Source organism: Manis javanica, chromosome 3 (genome assembly GCF_040802235.1).
Source record: "Manis javanica isolate MJ-LG chromosome 3, MJ_LKY, whole genome shotgun sequence".
Classification (NCBI taxonomy): Eukaryota; Metazoa; Chordata; class Mammalia; order Pholidota; family Manidae; genus Manis; species Manis javanica.
The window spans coordinates 156,456,677-156,482,566 of record NC_133158.1 but is presented as its reverse complement, the minus strand read 5'-3'; the positions used below and the strand labels follow the sequence as shown (position 1 = coordinate 156,482,566).

The 25,890-nt window shown below is 35.9% G+C and overlaps 2 long non-coding RNA genes across 3 annotated transcripts in view; one reads left to right on the top strand and one right to left on the bottom strand.

Annotated features, from left to right (window-relative positions):
* Positions 1–25,890, top strand: part of LOC140848221 (uncharacterized) — a 133,412-nt gene that overhangs the window by 63,678 nt on the left and 43,844 nt on the right. For both annotated transcript variants that reach the window (XR_012128782.1, XR_012128783.1), the window contains exon 2: positions 623–722. This is a non-coding gene — a long non-coding RNA (uncharacterized lncRNA). The remainder of the gene's footprint in view (positions 1–622; positions 723–25,890) is intronic.
* LOC140848220 (uncharacterized) overlaps positions 1–25,890 on the bottom strand; it is a 33,351-nt gene that overhangs the window by 2,733 nt on the left and 4,728 nt on the right. Inside the window, exon 2 of the long non-coding RNA XR_012128781.1 lies at positions 6,464–6,623. This is a non-coding gene — a long non-coding RNA (uncharacterized lncRNA). The remainder of the gene's footprint in view (positions 1–6,463; positions 6,624–25,890) is intronic.

Below are 25,890 nucleotides of genomic sequence, written 5' to 3'. Positions count from 1 at the left end.
GTCAGAGCATATCAGGAGAAATTGAACTATGTTGTCTAGGTAATGCAGTTATCTAAACAATTTAATTATTAAAAAAATTATGAATTGATGTTTTAACCCTTAAGAAAACATTAATCATTTTTATGTTTGCAAATTTATGCTCTTTAGTGTTCTTTTTATCACAAATATATTACAGTTTATAACAATAGTTGATGTTCTCACTGTTATTTAAAAGATTATTTCACAGTTATTTTGATGCTTTTCTATGAAGAAAGGTCAGCAGTAGTGCATATACCTGAGAAACTTTCAAAATAAGATCCTGATTATGATAGGGAAAATATTAGTCAATTTTTGAATAATAAAGATTCAAAAATGATAATAGAAATATTAATACTTCTGGAGCATACAATTCCATTTTATGTGATGAGTGACTTAATATACTTTCTTTTTAGAAAATAGTCATTTAAGTTATTCAGAGATACCCAGAGTAACCAAGTTATTTATAATTATTTTTGCAAAATACGCTCTTGTACAAAGGTGGAAGAAATAAAAAAATCAATGTGTTTTTAAAAATTGAAGTTTCAGCCTTAAATTACTAAAGGGACTATTTAAAAAGTGACTGTTGGAATATTCTTGTTTACAGGTAAAGCATGATTGAATTTTATCATCTGAACCAAGGAATTGGTATTATCATCAATTTTCCCTATTTAGGCTAAAATACTTTTGGATTTCCTCTCTGAAAAGTAAGTAGAAAAGCTACTAATTTCACGTAAAAATATAAGAAGAATCTATATTCATGTACTTAATTTTAATAGTAATTGAAATGAATACTTCAGATCTTCCTTCCAATAATACTATGTATTTTCAAATAGAAAAGATAGGATTTTGGTAGTAGACCTCCAAAAGGTAAACTAAAGAGAAAAGGGAATTACGAAGGCACACAAGCTTCCAGTTGCATGGGTCTTATATTTTGTACCCATTAGCAGTAAACTTAGTTTTCACTACTGGAAGGGTACATAGGCTTGAATGTGTTTTCTAAGTTAGTTGGGACCAAATATAACATACAGTTTAGCTTTTTTTTTGCACTACATTTTGAGTTGCACCTGGAAGTAAATAGCTAACTAGAACAGACTAATGATATGCTCAATGACGCCAACAGCCATGGAGTAAGCATCTCTCCTGTCTGGGTTCTCCAGTGAACTCTTAAAACACTGGCTTTTAATTCAGGAACACACTCCAAGGAGCATATCCCCAGCTCTTTATTACATTCCAGGGGCAGTTCCATCAAATTGCATCACTGCCACTTAGCACAGCACTTACTCTCTCTAATAAAAAAAAAAAACACTCCAGGTGCTATATTGAACGGATTATTATCAACAGAGGATTCCAAAATTTGGTTTATGCCCACTCTTTCAAGATTCAGAGCAGCCTGAGGTCCCAGATGTGTTTTATGAGTGTCAACATGGCAACTGAGAAAGATCTGGGCTGATGCATAAAGATGGTCAGTAGAGAGCTGTATTCTGACCCAATGTTCCATATTGTTGGCTTAGGAAACCATTTCAGGAGAAACAAATATGGTTACTAAGCCTCCTTGTGAAAATGGCATCAAAGGCAAAATGGTTGATAAAGAAAAAACAAAAAAAGAGGAACAGCAATAGTGAGAGAGAAAGAAAGTAAGCCAGTGAGAGAAAACTGACAGGACCAACAGTACTAAGGAAGAAATTCTTTAGATTTAAAGTTACCTTTAGAAAAGATCTAAGAAGTATTTATTCCTAGAAAGAAAATCAAAAATTTAAGAAAAGATCTAAATGATGGGATTGTTATTCCCTTCAAAGATTATTTAAGAAACATTTTAATAGTAGGCATGAAGTAATCAAGTCCTGGTAGATTAGGAACTAATCTACACTTTTTTAATGGTAAATGCTTGCTTAGAAATAGATTTATGTGTACTTAATAATTCTTTCAAGTCAAAAAGTAAATTAACATGTTACCTCTTTTCCTCCCTTACCTGTCTTCTCTTTTAAGTCTTTTAGCTGTCATATTTTTATGTTCCATTAGCAGTGAAGATCCTGTTATTCTCCACAATACTAATTTTTTTCCCATCTCTGGGCTTTGCATATCATCTCTTCTGTTCTTGAAACTTCAGCTCCTTGCCTACCTAATACAAGTTCATTAGTAAGCCCCCAATCAAAGGTTGCCTCCTCTAGGAAGCCTACCTTGATGTTCTCACTTGGATTCAGCATATCTCTGAGTGTACATTTCATGCTCACCGTATTTCTCCATTGCATGGTAGTTGTATTTTTCTATTGTATTTTGTCTTTCTTCTAAACCAGTCTGAACTAAAGTATCTTCATTAAGTTGTACCTATACCCTTAGGAAAAATTGACCTGTATCATTTTTATAAAGGAAAATGTTTTGTTCCCAGCTTTGCAATAATCACAGGTTTTAATTAAAAACCTTTAATTGCTGGCTATGAAACCAGGGTAAGAAAGGTGTTCTTCATAGACAGGGAGACATTGAAATGACTATTCTAACAGCAGCAGAAAAGTTGGGATATATACTTTGATGAGTCATTTAGAAATTCTGAATTTCATTTCATTTAATGTATCTTTAAAAATAGCATATCTTCTGTCATTCATTCATACATTTATTTTTGAGAACTTATAATGAGCCAAGCACTATGGTAGGATTTGGGGAAGCCAGGCTGGATATAGCACATTTGTCTCTGAGGTTTCATAGTCTGGTCAAAGGTAATATAACAGCTTGCAGACGCTCCTATAGGGATAAATGATTTTGAGTGATGAGAGTTCAGCCTAGTAAACGTAGAAAAACCTTCAAAGAGAAACAGAAAATTTAAGTCAAATCTGCAGGCTGAACTGGCATGGATGTGGGAAGCAGGATGGGTGAAGGTGCAAACCAGAAGTTCTCAAGAGGCATCAAAGTGGGTAAGAATTCAGATTTGTGTTATTTATTTCATTGGGAAGAAATTTGGTGGAAGAAAGTCAAAGAAAACAGTGAAAAAGGCTGCCTGAGATGGATTATGGTTGTTCAGGTAGAAGGGTTACATCTTTGTGTCCTATAAACTTGTGAATCAACCTGAACTAAGCCTCAGTTTACCCACTTGTAAAGTGGTTATAGAGTAAGGATGAGTAAAGTGTAAAATCCTTATGCAAAATAAGAATCAGACAAAAGTGCTGTTTTTTTAAAAAAATAAATCAGGACAGTTTTTAGCATGCTTTTATGCAGACTAAATGCTCTGAAATGCTCAAATGGGTGTTGTTCAGCTCTTGCTGAGATGTTCTGTCAGAAGACCCAGTCCAAGCAGTGCTGGCTGAGCATGGCTTGCTGAGCTCCCGGGCTCAGCAAGGCCTTCTCTTCTCTGCATTTGTAGCCGGAGGCCTTCTCCTTTTATCATTATTTTAATGATGTTTTTATGTTTAATTTAATTGTAAATCACATTAACACAGTTTTGACTGGTATGTCAGAGGACTTAAAAACTGAGTTAAAGTCATTCTAAAAGCTAAGTTTGTCAGGTCTGACATGTTTAGTCAAGATGATCCAGTCAAGTGTGGAGATGTCAGAGAGACGGTGCAGAATGGTATTTAATTTGTTCAGGATTTGAGGGGTGGAAATGGACTCATGGTAGAGCTCTTGCTCCATATTAGCAATAGTTAAAAGGATAATTTATAGCTTTTGTGAAGGACATTAACCAAGGCAAAAGTGCTCCTATAAAACAATTAATTATAAATTATTTTCTGAAGAATATAATCACACCAGAACATCACATAATTTAGGAAGCAATGAAATTCTGTATTTCCTTTTTATTACGTAAGTGTAATATGTTAATGAAAGACAGTAATAATGTAATAATGTAATATGTTAATTTTTCTGTATTTGGAAATCATACTGTTGGGGATCAAAATTCTCATCTGTGTGGTTCATTACTACCGAAGACTTTCTTTTCTTAAAACATTTTTATTACAAAATAGGTGTTTAGGAAAGAAAAATATAAACTACAAAAAAACCGATTGCTATTACTGTTAATATATACATATGCATGTATACATATATATATATATATATTTACTATGAATAATATTAGGCCATCATAACTGCTGAAATAGATACCCTTTAAAATAATTGTGGCTTAACACAGCAGTTTATTTCTTACTTGGAAGGGGATTACCAGCAGTGGGAGAAGGGGGCCTGCAGTGGTGCTCTGTTCTGTGCAGGCATTCAGGGCAGTGCTGTCATTAATGCCTGCTGCTGGAGATGCCAGGGGGAAGAGAGAGAGATGGCAAGTGAGATGTTTATAAGTTTCAGACCATAATATGGTGAACCTCATCTGCTTACACTGGGAAATGCTGGCAGAGAGGCAGGTTTGATGTGCACATTGTCTTCTTTGCTAGAGCCAATCTATATGTAAACAGGCTGATGTTCTATACAGTCTGCAGTGTGATATTGTCTATTTACTCCGCAATATATTTCAAACTTCTTTTCTTGTTATTTATACAATCATTGATTGCATTACACTTTTTAAATTTTTTTACTTTTAAGTCAATTTCTTATTAAACATTTTGGTTATTAACCAGTCCTCACGAGGGTATGCAACAGTCTGATAATATTCTTGTACCTTTGTATATTAGCCTGGTTGCTTTCTTTTAAAATTTCCAGAAGTAGACTGAACTTCTTGTTATGTGAAATAAAATGTGTCTTTATTAAAAAAAGAAAATTCCCAGAAGCAGAATTTCTGAGTCAAAGAGAATATACTTTAAAAAAAAATGACATTCTGCCAAGTTTCCTCCAGAAAATTTATATTCCCACCAGCAATGAGTATATCAGTTGGTGATATTTTCTCTTGGGTAATGGAACCTGTAGGGGGTGGCTGAAAACTGCACTTCCAGTATCCTTTTTATTTTAATTCAAATTAAAGAATCAATCACCAAGTACTTGTTGAGCATCTACTAAGTGACTGGCTTTGCTATAGGGAATTCAAGAAAGGTAATTAAGTTTTTTTTTATTAGGAAACATTACTCTCATATACATATGTAACATGAAAAGGGAATTTCAATTTCCTGCCTTTCCCTTAATTTTTTATTTTTAAAAATTATTATGATGAGTTCAAAATGATTTCCAGGTAGAGGTAACCATGAGTTGCAAAATTAGGTAAAGGCAACACAAAGGGGGGGATGCCTAGAGAAGACCTCAGAATCATGTCCAGGCTTGGGCTCCAAACATTTCTTGAAAACAAAACAAAGCAGGATATATAATTAAATACCTGTTGTCCTGGTAAGCTATGAACTCCCATGGCCAGTCATAACCAAAGACAGCCTTAAATCTTAAATTTAATTTTGAACATTAAAGAGGTGTGAAATGTGAGGTATCTGGTGAGCTTTCTAACCTTTTCTCATTATTCTGATGACCATATTCCAAGTCGCTAATGATTATGACATGCTCATTCAAAATATAATGTTTGAATGCACTCTAAAACCATATAGATTGATTTTATTTCAGTGATAACTACTACCTTTCCTACTCTTATTTAAAATTATACTTGGTTTTAACCTTTAATTTAAAGTTATGGATTTCCCAGATTTAAATTTGTTGCCAAGTTTGTGTATATTAAAGGGAAATACTTTATTACAAAATTCATTAGATTCTCGTTTCTCTATTGTAAGATACATAAATTTTTAGTGAAAGTAAGACTTTTATTTCTTTCTGAAATGCGTTGTTTATAGAACTGTCATTTCTATAAAATGGAAATATAGCCTTTTTTATTAAATACATGTTATAAGTATGTAGTATGCACCATTATATATAAGCACTTGTATGAACAGATAAATTGATGCATGTTGTGTAGAAATCTAAACTTTTCAGATAGATACAAATACTAGTCTCTAAATATTCAGAGTGGCCTTGTCAAAGTTCAAAGAATGTTAGAGTAATTTTCAAAACTAAGGCATATTTGCTCCCAAGTTGAGATAATAATTATAAACAACAAAGACAAATCACATGAAAAATGAATTCACATTCATTTTAAAGTATCTAAAACAAAATTCTCAATGTCTAAACTTGTCTCACAACTACTTGGTAACTTCAGAAACCTTTTTTTAAACCTACATTTAACCTGAGGCTACTGACTCAATTCATTCATCAAGCGTACATTATGTATGAGATATCTATTACAGTTTCCTTAAGACTTCATATTCTGCTGGTAGACAAACAGAACCACAGTTCACAATGGTAAGTGTGGAGGGCCGGATGTGGTATCACCCTGGATGTAATGTTACCCCGAAAGTGACATTACCAGATCCTGGCACCAGAAAGTGATATCACCAGGAAGTGATATCAACCAGGAAGTGAGATCACCAGAAGTGAGATCACCGGAAACAGAAGTGACTAAAACGGATATGAGATCAGTCTGGAAGTTACATCATTATGAGCTTTTGTACATAAGTGGTGCTCAGAAAATAAGCTGTGTCACCTGTCTGCCATCAGTGGGCAGTGAAGATCTCAGCTTTGGCTTCCATGTCTTTCTTGTATCCTTCTCTGTGTTTTCCTTAAACTCCTCATCCACTCCTCTCAGATTCAGCTGGTTTGTGGAGCTGGTCTCTGCAGGTAACTGTAGAGAAGTCCTGGGTTCCCTGGGAACATAAGAGATTGAATATAGACTGCCAAACAAGCCTTCCTGACAGAGATCAGAGATTGCTTTGTTTACATTGATACAATTTGTGTTTTGAAACTGTAGTTTTGGAAGCTTCTAAGTGAGTTATCACCATTGCTAAAGACTCTTGTGGCCAAAGAGGAACACATCTATCCATTCAAGTGTCCAAGTACTATAAAAAGTACTGGAAGACAGTCTATAGTGAACCATAGTGGTCAATTTAGTTTGGTATCTTTGACTTCTATTATTATTGATGTTTCTATGCGAGACAATACTATTTGCAAATCTTACTAAAGTGTATACATCCTAAACTGAGGAAAAATTTATACTACATACATATTAATGATTATGATATGTGTGAGAAATTTGTTTGTAATCAATCTTTTAATTTTATAGGTGATCACAATAAAGACCAAATAGGCTTGAAATGGCTTAATTGAAGGGGGGTTCGAAGGACCTGAATTGATCAAAGAGAACATCAAAATAGGACTGGAGAATCTGTGACTCAGGGTCAGAATTGGCCAAGGTCAGAAGAGAAAGGGTCTCTGTACAAGCTCCCAACAGCTGAGTTGTAAAAGGTACAGCTGGAGTGTTTGGTAGGAATATTGGAAAGGCCTTAAACTGCAGAAGAATGAGGGTGAAATGAGATGTGACCAGCTCTGGACAAGAAAAGAAAGGCAGGAACAGCTGTGGGGCTTGGATCTGAGCTGCATGGCAAACCCGGTTATATATATATATATAAAGACACAGAAAACAAATGCATAGGAAAAACTAACATGCTTAGAAAGTCCTGAGTGATGACACGGAGGAATGAAGATTAAATGCCAGAAAGAAATGAATCGACAAATATTTTGACTATGCTTTCAGGTTAGCATCATACTGTTAATACTGTGCTGAGAAACACATGGAACTGTGCACTGGTCACCAAACCAATTATGTTCTGAGTTTGGTATATTCCAAGTTCTTAAATGGAGCATTTAAAATATTCCCCAGTCTATTTGTACATGGGCTAATAAGAAATCAATTTAACTGGCTTTGTAACAGTTTAAAAATATTAAAACATTTCCATAATTTTGAGATATTTCTTAATTGTAAATGTAACAGAGTACAGTAAATTAATTTTTTCCTTCATTATTAACAATGAGTTTTTATGAAACTGCTGCTTGGTGCAAGAGCTGCTTTCTATCTGGGTCACTAGATATGCTGATTTGAATTTAAAGGGCAAATAATATTAATTCCCCCAAATATATTTTCTTCAAATTATGTAGCATTTCCCTTTCTCCTCTTTTTTTGCACTGCATAATATAGTCTGGCAAAAAGTAAGTGTGATCTTAATTGTTAGACTTGTTTATTCCAGGGAGGAACTGATGGAGCACTTATAGTAATTAACATATTTTCTCTGGTCTTCTCATTTTGTTAATGATATCTTATTGAAGGCTGTGTGTTAATTACTGCCCACTGAGGTACATATGCTGAAACAAATTAATGGCCAATGACCAATAATGATTATACTTGTAATTATCTATTGTGAAGTATAAGCAGAAAAAAACTGAAATTAAAAACAATGTTCTTTGAAGCTAAAATTAAGCTGTACTGTTAAACTGTGATAAAAATCAGTAGATAAACCATATTCCATGACTTTATCATCACCATTACTAGTTCATATAAGTTACAAGAGACTGTTATTTTTGCAATGTTTCACAGTTTCACCCTGTGGGATATAGAAGTAAAGGTGTGAGGAATAGAACACATACTGTGTTTATGTTTAGGTATGACATTTAGGTATTTGGAGCACGTTTAGCTTAACATGGGCAGCATAATTTTTATTGATTTTTAAGAAGTTAAAGTAATTTTCTGTTCTTCTTTCAATATTTCCTTCTCTAGGAGAGCTTGTTTCCTGCCCCCCCACCTCCCACCCAGTTGCTTCTTGCTACTTATCTATGTGTAAGAAATTTTGGGTCACTTAGCACTTTTAACAATTTATCTCATGGGTTTCTCAAAATAAAGAGTAATAAAGAGTAATTTTCCTATAACATCACCCACTGTAACTTGGGATAGAGGATGGTGATAGATGTATATGCAATTTTCATACAATATGACTAGATTCCATGAGTCTACTGCTATTTTGTTCCTTCTGTTTTGCTTTGTTTTAATATTCCACGAAAAAGGGAAATTGTATGGCATTTGTCTTTCTCTGCCTGGCTTATTTCGCTGAGCATAATACCCTCTAGATCCATCCATGTTGTTGCAAATATCAGGAATTCTTTTTTTTAATGGTGGAATAATATATGTACCACATCTTTATCCATTCATCTATTGATGGACACTTAGGTTGCTTCCATATCTTGGCTATTGTAAATAATGCAGTGAAAAACATAGGGGTACATATACGTTTTGAATGAAGAATTTTGTTTTCTTTGGATAAGTTCCTGGAAGTGGAATTACTGGGTCAAATGGTACTTCTATTTTTAGGTTTTTCAGGAACCTCCATACTGCTTTCCACAGCAGTTGTACCAATTTACATTCCCACTAACAGTGTAGGAGGGTTCCCATTTCTCCACATCCTCATCAACACTTGGTTATTTCTTGTCTGTTGGATAGTGGCCATTCTAATTGGTGTGAAGTGATATTGTATTGTGGTTTAGAAGTGCATTTCCTTGATGATTACTGATGTGGAGCATCTTTTCATGTGCCTGTTAGCTACCTGTATTTCTTCTTAGGAAAAAAAGTCTGTTTAGGTCCTCCCCCATTTTTTAAGCAGGTGGTTTTTTGATGTTGAGGTGTATGAGTTCTTTATATATTCTGGATGTCAACCCCTTATTAAACAAATTGTTTAAGAATATATTCTCCCATTGTTGCCTTTTTGTTCTGCTGATTGTCTCCTTTGCTGTGTAGAAGCTTTTCAGTTTGATGTAGTCCCACTTGTTCATTTTTTATTTTGTTTCCATTGCCCAAGGAGATGTGTCCACAACAAAACTGGTCATGCTCAAGAGACGTTTTCCTGTTTCCTTCTAAGAGGTTTATGATTTCATGTCTTACATATAGGTTTTTGATCTTTTTCAAGTTTACTTTTGTGTATGGAGTTAAACAATAATCCACTTTCAATCTCTTGTGTGTTGCTGTCCAGTTTTCCCTGCACCAGTTTTTAAACAGACTGTCTTTTCCCCACTGTATATTCAGGGTTCCTTTATCATGTATTAATGAATCATATGTATATGTGGGTTTATAGGTGGACTCTGTATTCTGTTACATTGATGTATGGATCTGCTCTTGTACAAGTACCATACTGTTTTGATTACCATAGCTTTGTAGTATAGCTTGAAGTCAGGGAATATAATACCCCTGGCTTTGTTCTTCTTTCTCAAGATTGCTTTGGCTATTCAGGGTCTTTTGTGGTTCCATACGAATTTTAGGATTATTTGCTCTAGTTCATTGAAAAATACTGTTGGTATTTTGATAGGGGTTGCAGTGAATCTGTAAATTGCTTTGGGCAGGATTGTCATTTTGACAATGTTAATTCTTCCTATCCATGAGCGTGGGAGAGATTTCAATTTATTTGGGCCTTTAATTTCTTTCATGAACGTCTTATAGTTTTTAGAGTACAGGTCTTTCACCTCCTTGGTTAGGTTTATTCTTAGGTATTTTATTCTTCTTGATGCAATTGTAAATGGAGTTGTCTTCCTGACTTCTCTTTCTGCTAATTTATTGTTAGTATATAGGAATGCAACATATTTCTTCATATTAATTTTGTATCCTGAAACTTTGCTGAATTCAGTTATTAGTTCTAGTAGTTTTTTGGGGTTGATTCTTTAGGATTTACTATGTATAATATCATGTCATCTGCAAATAGTGAGACTTTAACTTCTTCCTTACCAATTTGGATGCCTTTTATCTCTTTGTGTTGTCTGTTTACCATGACTAGGATGTCCAGTAGTATGTTGAATAAAACTGGTGAGATTGGATATCCTTGTTTTGTTCCCAGTCTTAGTGGAAAAGCTTTTAGCTTTTCTCCATTGAGTATGATCTTAGCTGTGGGTTTATAATATATGGCCTTTATTATGTTGAGGTACATACCCTCTATACCCATTTTGTTCAGAGTTTTTATCATGAATGGATGTTGAATTTTGTCAAATGCCTTTTCAGTATTGAGATGATTATGTGGCTTTTATCCTTCTTTTTATTAATGGTGTATGACATTGATTGATTTAACAAATATTGTACCATCCTTACATCCCTGCAATTAATCCCACTTGGTTATGATGGATGATCCTTTTGATTTAGTTTTGAATTTAGTTTGTTAACATTTTTTCAAGGGATTTTGCATTTAGTTCATCAGGGTGTACCTTGATTTTTAGCATCTATTAGTGTTCATGAAATACTTGTTTACTAAAAAAGATTGGCAACATATTTTTGTTTTTATATGTTCTCTATGTTGCTAGGCTGTTTTAAATTGTTTCCATTGTCAAGATGACTGGTTAGCCAGAGACGGGTAAGATTCCTCAAGGGAGGAACAACCTAAGATAGGCACAGTCACAGGGGGGCCATCAGGTGAGAATTTGGGGATCAACAGAGGTGAGGCTCAGAACCTCAACCCCCCCTGCTTTGAGAGAAATCTTCTGCATCCGTGGATGTCTTGCTGCCCTTGTCTAGCCTGGATTAATACTTAGTCCATAGGCACACACCTGATCATCTGATCATCTACATTTGCCCTCTTACAGCACTAAACTATGTTTTCTACCTTTATCTTGCATCTACCTACCACTTCAGCATTTTATTAAAAATAAAAATAATAATAATAATAGAGGGAGAAATGTGGGATCAACATATAAATCAAGTACAAAAATCAAACAAATATTCATATTTGACCTGATTGTTTATAGGTCATAATGCGTGAACAAAACCGAAAGTTTCTGTGATGAATGCCCTTGTACTGTTCACCATGTAAGAATTTATTCACTATGTAAGAATTCGTTCACCATGTAAGAATTTGTTCATTATGCTTCAGAAGATTGGAGACTGACGAGAATTAAGCTTGAGATGGATTAATGATTGTACATTGAGCATTGACCCCCCTATACTGAATTTTATTGTTGTTAACAACCATTTGATCAATAAATATGAGAGATGCTCTCAAAAAAAAAATTGTTTCCATTGTCAAATATTTTTTCTTCCTTATAGAAGAAGTTGGCTTTTTATATGACAACTTAAATGTTTTAAAAAGAAACAACTAAAGCTTGATTCTTTGAGTTTAGATTTATTATTTGGAGATGGATATTATTATGGAATTATCATCTTGCTATTATAATTTGAATATCATATTCAAATGACTTATTTTTACATATGAGGAAATTGGGCATAGTAAGGATGTAAATTTGTCTTGCCAGTGGGTTTCAGCCCTTGGCAAGTTCACTGTGGATTCAGTGAGACCGAGAAATGACAGTTGAACATTCTCGGGGTAAAAGAATTTATTACCTAGCTTTGTTCTCCTGGTGATAAGCCAAGTGCTAGAATTACATCTGCATCCGACAGTCTGCAGGTCTGTAATTCTTCCTCTCTGCCTCTGTGCAGAGCACTGGACAGAGCCCTTTATGTAGCGACTCAGACAATAATAGCTTATTGACTATGGGTGTGGGGTGTGGAAGCAGTAGCGTAGCAGCAGTCCAGTTACATCATCAGGTAGTTAGGGTTTAGGTGAGGATCCTGGCAATAGCAACTTCAATTTTCTCCATTAAATTGCTAGGTTACTATTATCTAAAATCTCTGCCCTGGAGAATTTAGTCTATCAAAGTTTATTCATGTCTTTCTTAAGATGCACTAGGAAAATACTAGAAAAATTGTTATACAACTTCAAGATGTTTCAGGATCTGACTGTTTTTAGTTTTTCCTTTCAGTTCATGGGAGCTGGTCTTGTATGCCTGACTGAACTTGGTTTAGATTTTTGACAGTTTTTTATTTGCATCCTCTTTTGATTTTTTCAAAATGTCCAGACTATTAACATTACATTTGATAAGCACTACCTAATAGTCAATTCAAATTGGTTGGCATACCTTTAACTAGAACTGTTAATATTGACAGATTAGTCTTAATGAAATAAAGCCTTCTCCACCTGGTTTATTTCACTTAGCATAAAACCTCCATTGATCCCCCAGCCATGGGGGAAGGGTTGGGGTGGATGGTCAAGGACGATGAGAGGGATAAAGGGGCACAAAAATTCTCAATCATAATATAAGTTGGTTACAGGGATAGTAGTACAGAATGGGAAATATAGCCAATGATTCTGTAGCATCTTCCTATGTTGTCAAATAGTAACCTCATAGTGGGGGTAAGGATTTAATAATATGGGTAACTGTTGAATATTGTACACTTGAAACCAATATAAGATTGTATATCAACTTAGACAGTACCCACAGTGAAGGGGGTGAGGACTTGATAATATGGGTGAATGTTGTAACAACTGTGTTATGTGAAACCATAATAAGATTGTATATCAATGATACTTTAATTTAAAAAGATTGTATGTCAACAATACTTCAATAAAGAAATAAAGCCTTGGAGAGGGATTAAAGATGGCAGTGTGAGAGGAGAGACAGAGGCTTCCTCCTAAAACTGGATACAATTAGAAAATTTAATTGGTGCAACTAATCCTTAGAGAGCAAGAGGAAAGAGGATGACATCAGACTGCACATAACTGGAGAAAAGAGCAGACCTCACCGAACAGGGTAACATACCGGAGCTGTGGCTCCGTGGGACCCGAGCCCCTCCCCCACACCAGCTCACTGGTGGGAGGAAGAGAAATGGAGCAGGGAGGGAGTGGAGGCCTGGGACTGCTGAATACCTAGCTCCGGAGATCTGCGCTGGGAGCACAAACCTACATTTCATGGTGCTTTCATGAGACTCACATGACTACTGGGTTTGAAAGTTAATACAGGCAGAGTTCCTGGGGAAACAGGGATTCTGGCTGCTTGTGGAAAGCAGGGATCTGTATCTGGCTGCTCTGGGACAAAAACTTATACCTGTGTGACCGGCCCATGGCTCAGGCAGTGGAGACAGGCACAGCAGCCAGAAGGTGGGGAACAGCTCTTTCCTACACCCAGGCACCATTACTGCTCCCTTGCAACCCCCAACATTGCTTCAGGGGCTCAGCAGCTCCAGAATAGAGCTTCTGGACACTAGAGGGCACCATATACAAACATAAAATGCCAAAGGAACCTTGTCCAGAGTAAAATTGTTAATACAATTCCTGAGAAAGATTTAAATGATATGGACCTCATGACTCTTCCTGAAAGGGAGTTCAAAATAAAAATCATCAACATCCTAATGGAGGTACGGAAAGACATCCAAGAACTCAGGAATGAATTCAGGTCAGAGATCCAATCGTTAAAGAACATGATGGAGGGTATTAAAAGCAGGTTGGATACGGTGGAGGAGACAATAAATGAAATTGAAAAGAGGAATACGAAGAAGCTGAGGCACAGAGAGAAAAAAGGATCTCTAAAAATGAAAGAATATTGAGAGAACTGTGTGACCAATCCAAGTGGAACAATATTCGCATTAGGGATACCAGAAGAAGAAGAGAGAGAGAAAGGGATAGAAAGTGTCTTTGAGGAGGTAGTTGCTGAAAACTGTCCCAATCTGGGGAAGGAGATAGTCTCTCAGGCCATGGAGATCCACAGATCCCCCAACACAAGGGACCCAAGGAAGACAACAGCAAGACACATAGTAATTAAAATGGGAAAGATCAAGGATAAGGACAGATTGTTAAAAGCAGCCAGAGACAGAAATAAGATCACATACAAAGGAAAACCCATCAGACTAACATCAGACTTCTCAGCAGAAACCTCACAGGCCAGAAGGGAGTGGCATGATGTATTAAATGCCATGAAGCAGAAGGGCCTGGAACCAAGATTACTTTATCAAGCAAGATTATCATTTAAATTTGAAGGAGGGATTAAACAATTTCCAGATAAGCAAAAGCTGAGAGAGTTTACCTCCCACAAACCATCTCTTCAGTCTATTTTGGAGGGACTGCTATAGATGGAAGTGTTCCTAGGGTTGGATAGCTGTCACCAGAGGTAGTAAAATCATGGTAGGGAGGGTGGAGCAGCTGATTGCGAGGTAAATGAAAAATTAAATTGACTATCCCCAAAGTCAATCAAGGGATAGATAAAAAGTACAGAATTTGATACCTAATATATGAAGAATGAAGGAAGAAGAAAAAGGAGGAGAAATAGAAAAGAACCTTTAGATTGTGTTTGCAACAGCATACTAAGTGAGTTAAGTTAGACTCTTAGAGAGTAAGGAAAGTAACCTGGAACCTTTGGTAACCACGAATCTAAAGTCTGAAATGGCAAAAGTACATACCTATCGATAATCACCCTAAATATAAATGGACTGAATGCACCAATCAAAAGACATAGAGTCACTGAATAGATAAAAAAACAAGACACATCTATGTGCTGCTTACAAGAGACTCACCTCAAACTCAAAGACATGCACAGACTAAAAGTCAAGGGATGGAAAAAGATATTTCATGGAAACAATAGGGAGAAAAAAGCAGGTGTTGCAGTACTAGTATCAGACAAAATAGACTTCAAAACAAAGAAAATAACAAGAGATAAAGAAGGACATTACATAATGATAAAGGGCTCAGTCCAACAAGAGGATATAACCATTATAAATATATATGCACCCAACAGAGGAGCACCAGCATATGTGAAACAAATACTAACAGAACTAAAGGAGGAAATAGACTGCAATGCATTCATTTTAGGAGACTTCAACACACCACTCACCCCAAAGGATAGATCCGCCGGGCAGAAAATAAGTAAGGACACACAGGCACTGAACAACACACTAGAACAGATGGACCAAATAGACATCTAAAGAACTCTACATCCAAAAGCAACAGGATACACATTCTTCCCAAGTGCACATAGAACATTCTCCAGAGTAGAACACATACCAGGCCACAAAAAGAACCTCAGTAAATTCAAAAATATTGAAATCCTAACAATCAACTTTTCAAACCACAAAGGTATAAAACTAGAAATAAATTGTACAAAGAAAGAAAAAAAGGCTCACAAACACATGGAGGCTTAACAACACGCTTCTAAATAGTCAATGGATCAACAACCAAATTAAAATGGAGATCCAGCAATATATGGAAATAAATGACAACAACAACACAAAGCCCCAACTTCTGTGGGACGCAGCAAAAGCAGTCTTAAGAGGAAAGTATATAGCAATCCAGGCATATTTAAGGAAGGAAGAACAAACCCAAATGAATAGTCTAATGTCACAATTATCAAAATTTGAAAAAGAAGAACAAATGAGGCCTAAAGTCAGCAGAAGGAGGGACATAATAAAGATCAGAGAAGAAATAAATAAAATTGAGAAGAATAATACAATAGAAAAAAAACATGAAACCAAGAGCTGGTTGTTTGAGAAAATAAACAAAAGAGATAAGCCTATAGCCAGACTTATTAAGAGAAAAAGAGAATCAACACACATCAACAGAATCAGAAATGAGAAAGGAAACATCACGACGGACCCAACAGAAATACAAAGAATTATTAGAGACTACTATGAAAACCTATATGCTAAGAAGCTGGAAGACCTAGAAGAAATGGACAACTTCCTAGAAAAATACAACCTTCCAAGACTGACCAAGAAGAAACACAAAATCTAAGCAAACCAATTACCAGCAAAGAAATTGAAGCAGTAATAAAAAAACTACCCAAGAAAAAAAACCCCAGGGCCAGACGGATTTACCTCAGAATTTTATCAGACATACAGAGAAGACATAATACCTATTCTCCTTAACGTTTTCCAAAAAATAGAAGAGGAGGGAATACTCCCAAACTCATTCTATGAAGCCAACATCTCCCTAATACCAAAACCAGGCAAAGACCCCACCAAAAAAGAAACTTACAGACCAATATCCCTGATGAACATAGATGCAAAAATACCCAATAAAATATTAGCAAACCGAATTAAAAAATATATCAAAAGGATCATACACCACGAACAAGTGGGATTCATCCCAGGGATGCAAAGATGGTACAACATTAGAAAATCCATCAAAAGCATCCACCACATAAACAAAAAAAAAGACAAAAATCACATCATCATCTCCATAGATACTGAAAAATCATTAGACAAAATTCAACATCCATTCATAATAAAAACTCTCAGCAAAATGGGTATAGAGGGCAGGTACCTCAACATAATAAACGCCATATATGATAAACCCACAGCCAACATCATACTGAACAGCGAGAAGCTGAAAGCTTTTCCTCTGAGATCGGGAACTAGACAGGGATGCCCATTCTCCCCACTGTTATTTAACATAATACTGGAGGTTCTAGCCACGGCAATTAGACAAAACAAAGAAATACAAGGAATCCAGATTGGTAAAGAAGAAGTTAAACTGTCACTATTTGCAGATGACAAGATATTGTACATAAAAAACCCTAAAGACTCCACTCCAAAACTACTAGAACTGATATCAGAATACAGTAAAGTTGCAGGATACAAAATTAACACACAGAAATCTGTGGCTTTCCTATGCACTAACAATGAACCAATACAAAGAGAAATCAGGAAAACAACTCCATTCACAATTGCGTCAAAAAGAATAAAATACCTAGGAATAAACCTAACCAAAGAAGTGAAAGACCTTTACCCTGAAAACTGTAAGACACTATTAAGAAAAATTAAAGAGGACACTAACAAATGGAAACTCATCCCATGCTCTTGGCTAAGAAGAATTAATATCATCAAAATAGCCATCCTGCCCAAAGGAATATACAGATTTGATGCAATCCCTATCAAATTACCAACAACATTCTTCTAGGAACTGGAACAAATAGTTCAAAAATTCATATGGAAACACCAAAGACCCTGAATAGCCAAAGCAATCCTGAGAATGAAGAGTAAAGTGGTGGGGATCTCACTACCCACCTTCAAGCTCTACTACAAAGCCATAGTAATCAAGACAATTTGGTACTTGCACAAGAACAGAGCCACAGACCAGTGGAACAGATTAGAGACTCCAGACATTAACCCAAACATATATGGTAAATTAATATTCGATAAAGGAGCCATGGACATACAATGAGGAAATGACAGTCTCTTCAACAGATGGTGCTGGCAAAACTGGACAGCTACATGTAAGAGAATGAAACTGGATCACTGTCTAACCCCATACACAAATATAAATTCAGAATGGATCAAAGAACTGAATGTAAGTCACGAAACCATAAAACTCTTAGAAAAATACATAGACAAAAATCTCTTGGACATAAACATTAGTGACTTCCTCATGAACATATCTCCTTGGGCAAGGAAAACAAAAGCAAAAATGAACAAGTGGGACTATATCAAGCTGAAAACCTTACATACAGCAAAGGACACCATCAATAGAACAAAAAGGTACCCTACAGTATGGGAGAATATATTTATAACTGACAGATCTAATAAAGGCTTGACACCCAAAATATATAAAGAGCTCACGCACCTCAACAAACGAAAATCAAATAATCAAATTAAAAAATGGGCAGAGTTGCTGAACAGACAGTTCTCTAAATAAGAAGTTTAGATGGCCAACAGACACATGAAAAGATGCTCCACATCGCTAGTTATCAGAGAAATGTAAATAAAAACCACAATGAGATATCACCTCACACCAGTAAGGATGGCTACCATCCAAAAGACAAACAACAACAAATGTTGGTGAGGTTGTGGAGAAAGGGGAACCCTCCTATACTGCTGGTGGGAATGTAAATTAGTTCAACCATTGTGGAAAGCAATATGGAGGTTCCTCAAAATGCTCAAAATAGACTTACCATTTGACCCAGGAATTCCACTTCTAGGAATTTACCCTGAGATTGCAGCACTCCAGTTTGAAAAAGGCAGATGCACCCCTATGTTTATCGCAGCACTATTTACAATAGCCAAGAAATGGAAACACCTAAGTGTCCATCAGTAGATGAATGGATAAAGAAGAAGTGGTACATATACACAATGGAATATTATTCAGCCATAAGAAGAAAACAAATCCTACCATTTGCAACAACATGGATGGAGCTAGAAGGTATTATGCTCATTGAAATAAGCCAAGCAGAGAAAGACAAATACCAAATGATTTCACTCATCTGTGGAGTATAAGAACAAAAGAAAAACTGAAGAAACAAAACAGCAGCAGAATCACAGAACCCAAGAATGGACTAACAGTTACCACAGGGAAAGAGACTGGGGAGGATGGGTGGGTAGGGAGGGATAAGGGTGGGGAAGAAGAAAGGGGGTATTATGATTAGCATGTATAATGTGGGTGGTGGGGGAAAGGGGAGGGCTTTGCTACAGAAAGAAGACAAGTAGTGATTGTACAACATCTTACTATGCTTATGGACAGTGACTGTAATGGGGTTTGTTGGGGGGACTTGGGGTAGGGGAGAGCCTAGTAAACATAATGTTCTTAATGTAATTGTAGATTAATGATAACAAAATAAAAAAAGGAAAAGAAAAAAAAGAAATAAAGCCTTGTGGCCTTATTTTAATAATTAATAATATAATAAAAACAAAATATATTAAAATAAGAAATATGGAATTTATCAGAAGCTTTAAAGAAAAAATTAAGGTTTTAAAAAATTGACTTTGATAGAAAACTCTTGGTAAAATAAGAAATGACAGAGTTGCTAAAATAACTATCTCATGCCTTTCTGTGTAAAATTATTTTTTTTACAGAGTTCCACAAATATTTGTTGGAATTGCCCAGCAATTAATTAATTAATTAATAACATTAACATATCATTGATATACAATCTTATAAAGGTTTCATATGAGCACACATTGTGGTTACTACATTGTGGATAAAATGAAGGTTCCTCTGGCCAGGATTCTCACCTGGTCCTGGTCCGCTGGCTCAGTACACACTTGTGAGCAATACGTTGTTACTGACAATGTGAAGAGCTCCTCCCAGTGCTCTGGGCAACACAGTGGCATGGCTACTGCACAGCTGCAGGGCTGCAAGGCTGCATGCTTCAGGAGAGTAGAGACTGGAGTGATGACAGTGCCAAAGACAGAGTCTGAGATGGCTGTGGGGGTGGAGAGGCCCAGAGGCAGAGACCAGCTTGCTGCATGCAGACTCGCTCTGCATGGATGGGATTCTAGTGATTGACCTGCCACCATGGAAATAAAGTCGGGTATAAACCCTTTCACCCCAAGAATGTTCCAATGTTGTTTTTTTGGTCTCACTGAATCCATAGTGAACTTGTCTGGGGCTGAAACACATTGGTAAGAAATACATTCACCCATATTATCAAGTCCCCCTCACACACCCCTTTGCAGTCACTGTCCATCAGTGTAGTAAGATGCTATAGAGCCACTACTTGTCTTCTCTGTACTATACTGCCTTCCCTGTGCTCACCCTACATTATGTGTGCTAATCGTAATACCCCTTGATCTCCTTCTCCCTCCCTTCCCACCCACCTTCCCCAACCCCTTTCCCTTCGGTAACCGCTAGTTCCTTCTTGGAGTCTGTGACTCTGCGGCTGTTTTTTTCCTTCAGTTTTTGCTTTGTTGTTATACTCCACAAATGAGGGAAATCATTTGGTACTTGTCTTTCTCTGCCTGGCTTATTTCACTGAGCATAATACCCTCCAGCTCAATCTGTGTTATTGCAAATGGTAGGATTTGTTTTCATCTTATGGCTGAATAATACTCCATTGTGGATATGTACCACATCTTCATTATCCATTCATCTATTGATGGACACTTATGTTGCTCCCATGTCTTGGCTCTTGTAAATAGTGTTGTGATAAACATAGAGGTGCATGTGTCTTTTTGAATCTGGGATCTTGTTTTCTTTGGGTAAATTCCTAGGAGTGGAATTCCTGGGTCAGATGGTATTTCTATTTTTAATTTTTTTAAGGAACCTCCATATTGCTTTCCACAATGGTTAAACTAATTTATATTCCCGCCAACAGTGTAGGAGGTTTTCTCTTTCTCTACATCCTCGCCAGCATTTCTTGTTCCTTGTTATTTCAATGGTGGCCATCCTAACTGGTGTGAGGTGATATCTCATTGTGGTTTTAATTTGTATTTCCCTGATGATTAGTGATGTGGAGCATCTTTTCATGTTCCTGTTGGCCATCTGAATTTCTTCTCTGGAGAACTGTCTGTTCAGATCCTCTACCATTTTTTAATTGGGTTGTTTTCTTTTTGGGTGTTGTGAAATCATCTTGATAGTTATCTATTAATTTATTTAGATTTAGCAACATTGGTGAACTGAAGATTATAGTGCTGTACATAGAGAACACTTAGTTTCTAGTCTCTCTATACTAATAATTGGCAATAAATTTTAATTATGTGTAGTATATGCTTACACATCTGTAAGTATTTTAGCAATTAAATAAAGGCAGTTTGCTACAATATTGCTAGAAATTGTTTACTGCTCTCAGTAATGAGTGAAAAAAACAAACAACAGATTCTGAGGAAATTATTATCTAGAAGTTTTTTGGAAAAATAAAATACTCATTATATGGTTATTTGTTTCTAGCCCTGATATTAAAAAATGCTTTTGTTTTTCTGCTTAATATGATTTAAAGAAAGTAACTTAAAAAATAAATTTATTTTATTAAAAAAGTTCATGACTTTAAAAAAGGGAAGTTGTGGGCACTTACGTTATAATCTTGTCTCTCCTGCTAAGCTGCTTCTGAACTTGGGCAAGTTTATTTATTATTGAGAGGCTCATTCCTGTCACCTGACATTCCTTTCAGAAACTACTTGCTGCATGTGTATTGGTGTACAGAAAGTGAAGGTTCCTATGGGCAGGATTCTCACCTGGCCTTGGTCGGCTTGCTCACTACACACGTGTGGGCAATATGTTGTTATTGACTCTATATAAAGAGCTCTGCCCAATGCTCTGGGCTGCAAGGCTGCAGGAGAGCAGAGGCTGGAGTGGTGGCAGCACCGAGGACAGAGACTGAGAGGGCTGTGGGGGTAAAGAGGCCCAGAGGCAGAGACCAGTTTGCTGCATGCAGACTTGCTTCTAATGATTAACCTGCCACTGTGGGAATGAAGTTGGGTATAAACCCTTTCACCCCAAGAACGTTCCATTGTCATTCCTTGGTCTCGCTGAATCCATAGTGAAATTGCCTGGGGCAATGGTTTAGGTGTGTGTGTGTGTGTGTGTGTGTGTGTGTGTGTGTGTGTGTGTGTGTGTGTGTGTGTGTGTGTGTGTGTGTGTGTGTGTGTGTGTGTGTGTGTGTGTGTGTGTGTGTGTGTGTGTGTGTGTGTGTGTGTGTGTGTGTGTGTGTGTGTGTGTGTGTGTGAACACACACTAAATACATGCTTATAATAACATTTATAAACATAATATATTAATAACTGATACTATATAATATAAAGTATATAACATGTAATAAATGTATATTACAAATTCTCTTAAAATTTATGTGAACATTTATTATCTTTAAATCTATGTATACCTTGTATATGAAAGAAAATAATACAAAGGAATAAATTACTTTCCTTATCTTGTTCACATATTTAAGATAATTCCTACCATGCCATTTTCTTCAACAATGTGTATATTGAGATATAAGAATATCACATTCATTATTTTATATTTTTTGGAAACATTTCAACATCTCTATTTAAGGACTAACTGGATCGTGTTTACAGAGGCTTTTCAAGGCACCTGTTCTTAGCCACAGCTGAGAATGGGGCCCACTGAGCAGACTGGAAGGATCCACCTAGAATTTGTTGAATTAAGTCCTTGCACCTGGATATAATTGTCGTGCCGCTGTGCTGGGGTTTTCTTAAGCTACTGGTAAAACAAATTAGCTCAATTTAAACTGGCATCCAGTAGAGAAGCAACAACTCACCTCATATAATGTTTTTCAAATAATTATTTTTGTATTGCCAGTTTTACCTCATGAATATTTTCCTGGGGGCTGGGTGGGAAAAAAATGTGTCTAAATGAGAGATGTGATAAAAAAAATCTACCCATGTTTTAGGCTTTGATATTATTGCAGTATAATTAACATATGGGTAAATATGCGATTATAATTTCAATTTAGCTGGATTTTTCAACCACTAAATAAAACATAAATTTAGTTGTGAAGTAGAGTTTAAGAAATATTCTCACAGACAAGTACCAAATGATTTCCCTTATTTGCAGAGCGTAACAATGAAGCAAAACTGAAGGAACAAAACAGCAGCAGACTCAAAGACTTCAAGAAGGGACTAGCGGTTACCAAAGGGGAGGGGTGGGGGAGGGTGGGGATGGAGGGAGAAGGGGATTGAGGGGTATTATGATTGGTGCACATGGTGTGTGTGTGTGTGGGGTCATGGGGAAGTCAGTGTAGCACAGAGAAGACAAGTAGTGACTCTGGCATCTTACTACACTGATGGACAGTGACTTCAATGGGGCATTGGGGGGGACTTGATAATATGGGTGAATGTGATAACCACATGTTTTTCCTGTGGAATCTTCATAAGAGTGTATATCAATGATACCTTAATAAAAAAAAGAAATATTCTCATATCCATATGCAAGTTTCACAGACCATTGACATATTTGCTGTGGCTTTAAAAAGAACTATTTTTAAATAGTTTAAATAGATGGAAAAGATGCACATGAGAGTCATGGTAAAGAGGAGAAAAGATTCATATTTATTTGTCAGTAGAATTCATGGAATACATTCAGTTATGCATTTTTGAGTCATTTATACTTGGCACCTAAATTTGCAAGTTTTTTTGGAAACCCAATACATTCAAAACTTTAATGGCTGGCCAGAATGAGGCTAGTTCTTGTGGGATTATGGGCTAATACATGTAAGTATTTCTGTATGTGTTACTTATCCACTTAATGCAAATTTCATGGGCTCCAATTAGGTGTCAGGCAGGATTCTCAGCACTGAGGACACAGCAGGGAACCATAAATTCCTGCCTGCCTTAAGTTTACATTCTAGTTTGGGAGACAGACCAAAACAAACAATATAATTTCAGTTAGTGTTGAATTCTATGAGGAACATAATGTGGGCTAATTAGAGGGTAGTTAAAAGATACAATTAGATTGGCCAGGAAGACTTCTATGAGAAAGTTTTCATGCTGATGTGTGTATCAGTGAGCACAGATACCAGCTGCATTAATACACATTTATTTCTTAATATGCACTGTATTTCTATCACCTTTGTGCAATGTCTAGCATAAAATGGGAGAAAAATGCCCTACTTAATATGGAAAACATACAGCATTTGGAATATGTTTTTTCCCCAATATTTTTATATATATCAAAAATAAATACAGTTTTTCCCCAAATACATTGAACAAAATGGATCAGTATTATGAAATGATTTATTACAAAGGCTTGGATGTAAAGCTCAATAGAGCCTTTTCTAACCATTTTTCATAAAATTTTGTCACTTTTCTCCCTGTCATAATAACCTGTACATATTTCTCTTATAGCACACCTCACCTTGCCTTGCCATTAGCTGTATACCAATGTATTTTTCCTTTCAAGAATTTACCCCTTGACAGAGCTTTTCTCTAATATGTCTTTGTATTTCCAGGGCTTTATACCAACTCTAGAAGCAAATCAAATGTTTTTTTACTATGTGTAATGAAAGGATTCTACTGTATGTCAGTGTAAAATGATCAGGGATTACAAAGGAAAATTCCCCTAACATATTCATGTTCTCAGAGTAAAATATTGCTGTTCAGTGGCAGAGCTGAATTCCAAATTCCAGCAACCCAGTTAGCTGACTGATTCTGATTGTTGACAACAAAAATTGTAGCACAGGTTTATTAGTAGAGACAACACAGTTGCTGCTGATGGAAATAACTACCATTTTACTCAGTTTATTCTAAATCCTGACAATTAACCAATGAGTCGGGTGTTATTGACCCACGTTACAGGTAAGTAACTAAAACTAAGAGAGAAAATGAAAAACTGCCTGAAGTCATGAAGTTTTCACAGATTAAAGTGTATTACAATAATATGTGTGCTGAACTACATTTATGAAATGTATGATGTGTAATAAAAGTAGTGTAATTTCAAATTAAAAATTTATGAAGTGGTTGCTTTATTTATATAAAGCATGTGTGTTATATGACAGTGGGACAGTCTTTCAAATGTTTGGTAAGTAAAAGGGTGAAGTAGCAAGGATATGGATTTTGGTGAAGTTTGGGATGGTATATGTGTGTGTGTTTACATAAATATTCACCATATGTGTAGGTATTTGCATAGTTTTTTGATACTATTAGTTATGAACCAACTTATGTTCATTATGGAGTAATGTTTCCTTCCTACAAAATGAACTGTGGAGGACAGGGTATTTTGTTTATCTCTGTGTTCTCAATGCCCAACAGTGTGCGGTACAGGCACCTAGTAAATTCTTGTTAAAACAATGAAAACTTAACAAAACAATTTCATCACTAAGGTGCTCCATAGCATGGGAGTGCCTAAGATTTTTATTGTCATTAGCTTTAAAGCCAATATCAACAATAGGGGAAGACAACAAATACTACCTGTTATTACTTTTTGATTCCAAAAGCACAATGGAGTTTTTTCTTTTTTATTATGAGAATTAACTTCAGTATTATAATTTGAGTTAGGCAATATGGTATGGAAATGCAAAACTTGAGAAAATCATATACACGTAGAAAAATCTAGCAATAGTTCTCCCTCTTAAAACCTGACATTGTACTGTAATCAACAAAATGAGCAGCTGAATAAGATATTTTTATCAATGTGATGCCAATGGTCACTGATATTCACACATTTATATGTATTCACTTAGTAGGTCATAATATTGAGTGGTGTATGTGTGTATTCTAACACATCATTCACACTATAACTCAAAATGAGACCGCCGCACTATAAAGCTACCTATGAAGTTTCACCGAATATTATCATGTGATTTTCAACTTCTGGATTCTTTTGTTAAAATAGAAAAAGGAAGAGAAGAGAGGCAGACAAAAAATCTGTAACCTGAAAATCAGGAGAAATATGAATCTTTAGAATTAAGCCTTTCAAGAAATATGGAAGTAATGTGGCTTCAAAATTAAGTAAAAGTATATTTTTATCTCCCCATGAGATGTTGGAGGTGAAGGTCAGTCCTCACTGCTGGTAATTTATTCTATGTTTATATGTCTTCAGGTACAGAGAAAGTAGAACTTACCCAAAATGCTTTCTAAGAGTTTAAGCACAGAGACTGTGTTTTGCAGCTCAAAGGGAAGAG